This window comes from Podarcis gaigeae (genome assembly GCF_964106915.1).
Source record: "Podarcis gaigeae genome assembly, chromosome: 4".
Classification (NCBI taxonomy): domain Eukaryota; kingdom Metazoa; phylum Chordata; class Lepidosauria; order Squamata; family Lacertidae; genus Podarcis; species Podarcis gaigeae.
The window spans coordinates 37,701,668-37,705,824 of NC_139677.1; the positions used below are offsets into that span (position 1 = coordinate 37,701,668).

A 4,157-nucleotide genomic window follows, 5' to 3' on the forward strand; every position below is an offset into this window, starting at 1 on the left:
ACAGCCTTCATTGCAGTGATGTAAAATGCATGCAGCAGAGCCAACACAGTCCTTTTGCTTATGCCAGAATTAAAAACTAGAGCTATGCAAATCCCACCACTAGATTTTAATCATTCTTCATCAATTAATGAGAAAAGAAATTGTATTTAAAAGTCAGCAAAAGGGAGAATAAATTTCAGTGAAATTCTTCTGGCTGGGATGAGGTGGGGGGTTTGTTGCACTCACCTTACTTTTGAGGTGGCCAATGAGGCTGTGTGGTTGTCTTTTCTTCCATTCTACTAACCATCTCTCTTGTGGCCTGCATCCTGTGGCCTTTCTGGGTGCCCTTGATTCCTGAAAGCCTCAAACTGGGCTTTCCTGTAAGCAAGAGGATGTTGGGAAGCTGTGTACCATTCCCCTGGTAGCTGTCCATTGCTATTTTATTTTAAAAAGTAAAGGCCTTTACTGCTTTTAAATAAATCAATGTGGAAAGTTGTTGGCGGCATGTGAGTGCGTGCATAATCAAATGGAAGTATTTCCCTTAAAAACAAAATCAGTGACTGCAGTGATCAATTAGTTACTCAGGCTTTCTGTGCTTCAATCAAAACCTAGGAGAAGACTTGGGGGGCCACTAGGGGTGCATCGGAAGATGGCTGACAATAACATCTCTCCGACCCACACGAGGTAATTAAGAGGCTGTGATGGGAGTAAACAGCCTCCCTGCCCCTCCAAGCGTGTGTGGGGGGGACTGCCCTTGCCTGCTGTGCCCTATACCACCCCCGAACTTGAGGGGATGGGGGCCCTAGGCAGAAAGCCCTTGTGCGGATCTCGGCGCTCCTGGACGCTGTCTCTGATTCGCGCCTCTAGCTGCAGCAACTTCAAAAGAAACAATTAGGAGGAAGCTAATGTACATATTTCAAGGAAGAAGGGGGAGTAAAGACTGCTAACTGAAGAGATCTCTGATAAACAAGACGGGTTGGAGGAACAAGAATAAATCATGAGAAAACACACCAAGGCTCAGTATGTTTGGCAACGGGACTGGATGGGGGAGGGGGGAAAACTTTCCTTTCTTTTCTCTATGTGATTAACCAAGAATCCCCCCCACACACAGGTCACAAGTCAGAAATGCCGTTTAAATGACTTAAGCCGTGGATTTAAGACTGTGTGGAGATAATTTTCTAACCAAAGCATGTTTCAAGAAGATCATGGAAAGCATAAGAGCTTTGGAATGACGCAGCAAAAAATACCGTTGCCATTTTGGCAAGTTCTGTCGGAAGACTTATGTCTGGGAGGAGGAACAGAACTGTTTTTATATTGTGGGTGAGCCTCCTCAGTGGGACTAAAGAGCGACAGATTTGCGAGATTAATGATGGAAAGAGTGCTGTTATTTATGAAAGTGATGATATATGGAAACCATCTTGATATGATGATTGGATGAATGGAAAAATTCACACAGGATTATAATTGGTGTTTACCTGGTTAAGGAGATTATCAGAAGAGATCATAAAGAAAAAAAAGAAAAATATACGAATAAGATGAGATGTGGAAAAGGCAAGATAAGATTGGATAGAATTATGAACATTATTTGGACAGATTTGTGGATATTAACGCAGCAGCAAGAAGATGATCGGAATCCCCCTTCGGAACTTGAAATATGGGTCCCCCCAACAAAAACTTAAAATTCGGCTTTGTAATTCGGAATTTATGTGATGTGATTTGATTTGATTGGTTGGTTAATATATATTTTTTTAAAAAAACAAAAACAAAACCTAGGAGAAGACTTTGTTAGGTAACTCCTCCCATGAAGCTTTTTTTCAGATTGGGAAGCATGGGCAGCTGGGGAGGCTGCAGAAGAGTGGGGACATGTTGAATGGACCAGGAACAACACACACTATCTTCACACCCACTGAAATTCTAAATAATAAGAATGGGGAAGAAAAATGGAATCTTTTTTTCTAAGTTGAAGTATATTTTGTGAAACTGAAAGCTTCAACGCAGCACTATTAAAACTGTGCAGTAAAGTAAAAAAGCAAACTGATTTCCTTCTTGTGGTACATCTATTAAACTGATCTGTATTATCTCTTCTTCATTTTCATACATTATTATGTCCTGCCATGATACTGTGGCTTCCCATCATAGGCTTAAATTTCTGATGTTATTACAGAAATATGCTGACTAAATCTCACCACATTGTGAATGTTGTATGTTGCAGAGTAGTAGACAAGGGTTGAAGAGATGAACACATGAAAAATGTAAAACTATAGCATGTAAATTATAATCACAATTTATGTTTCATTCAGGCCTCCATATACTCTATTTTTATGTTTTTGTTTGCCTTTCTGCTCAGCAAATGGCTCCTTGTGGGATTCTCATTAGATTGCTTTGTTAATGGTGCAGAAGCTATTTTTATAAGACAAACAGCTAGGGGGCAGCTTTGTTTTCAAATGGAATTGTAATTTTCTTTCTGGGTGGGATATAGACACATTAAACAAAATGTGTTGATTCAACAGCCCATAGTATGCTTCAACACAGAATTAACAAAACAGAGACACCCCAGCCAAGGGGAGAATATCTATCAATAGGAGGAGGCTTTAACACACATCACTAGCTTGAGGAAGAAATGCCATAAATTGGATATATATCCAATGATAAATAACTTCCATTTGCACTGCATTGCTTTTCATGGAACACAAATTTAAATGCATATAGGGGGTGCATGTCTCCCTTCCACATTGTAATATACTTACAGTGCAATGCTGGGCATTTGGAAGTCAGGATCAAACTGAATCGTGTGGCTGTAATTTGCTGTGGGGGTGGGGAATTCCCAGTGCTGAGATCACACACAGTAGAAACATGACCCCACCACCACCCTCAACCAGATAACAGACTAGGAGTATAAACTTATGCACGTCTACTCAGAAGTAAGTCCCATTGAGCTAAATGGTGCTTACTCCCAGGTCATTGGATCATAGCCTTAAACTTCAAACTGTTGGTTCAAGGCAGTGTGTGTGTGTGTTCTCTGTTTAACTTTATATAGAGACAAATGTTCTTAAATGCCTTCAGTGAATTCCTGCAGTTTCCATATTTGAATTAATTGCTGGACATGGGGTTTTGGAATCCAGCATCAGTTTTAAAGATTAATGCATTTTAAGTGAAGCAACCCAACAGCATTAGTTTGGATGTAAACCAAGTACAGACTCCATTTAGAAAAAGGGAAGGAAGAATAGACAAAGAATCAATGGAATTGAACCAGGCTATTTAGTTTGAGTTGCAAGCTAAAAAATGCACACAACTACAGTACTATTAACTGTACAGATTAATTTGTATAGTTCCTTAAAGGCTTCGTACTGTAAAGTTATAAGCATCCTGTGTAACTTGTAAAGTACTCAGTGATAGCTTGAACTTGTTTCTGATAAAGTTGATGTTGTTTTTACTGGCAATTTCTTACATTGACCTGAATTGTAAGATAAATTATCACAAGGAAGTTCCTGGAAGGAATGTTTCCTATCTCTTCTTCACTCCTGTGGTGACTTTTGACCTCCCTCGAGATGATAGCTGGCTTAATTAGGCCCACGGGATGGAGAGTTCTCTTCCACTGCTATATAGAGGACTCATGAACAATGTGGGCTAGAACACAGGGTGCTTCTGGGAAGAGGAGAAGGCAGCAACAATTTCTTCCTCAAATTCCCTTCAATTAAATTTTCTTAGGGTCCAAGCCTGATTTCTTGCATCACCCAGAAGTGGTCAAACCCATTACATATTGTTTGATAGAACTTTTCAACCTTCTAGTGATGGCCAGGGGGAAGGAATAGAAAATGTCCCTTCATTTCCTTAAAAGACCTTACTTTATGATTACAGTATGTTTTTAGCACACACTGTTGGCCTGCCAAAGCTACACTTAAGCATTTTTCAGCCTCATTCAGCTCCCTCACTGGGGGGCTGGGCATTGAGAACTGTACAGCACCCACTTTTCCAAAAGATGAGCCAGGAAGAGTTTTAGGTAACTCTTGTGTCAGAGATGTATCATATATAACCCTTCTAGGCCTTCCGATTCTGTTTTATATAAACATATAGAGGGGGTTAGAGGAAATGAGCATGCTAGTTCCATCATTCTTGGCACCCTTCACAAGTTGGAGGGGTCACTTCTGAAGTGGGAAACTGTACATCCTGTACAGCTG

The 4,157-nt window shown here is 40.3% G+C and overlaps 1 long non-coding RNA gene across 1 annotated transcript; it reads left to right on the forward strand.

Annotated features, from left to right (window-relative positions):
* Positions 1–612: 612 nt before the first annotated feature.
* On the forward strand, positions 613–1,747 carry LOC310842611. Its single transcript, XR_014563271.1, has 2 exons — positions 613–663; positions 847–1,747. It is a non-coding gene; the product is annotated as an uncharacterized lncRNA (long non-coding RNA).
* Positions 1,748–4,157: the final 2,410 nt, after the last annotated feature.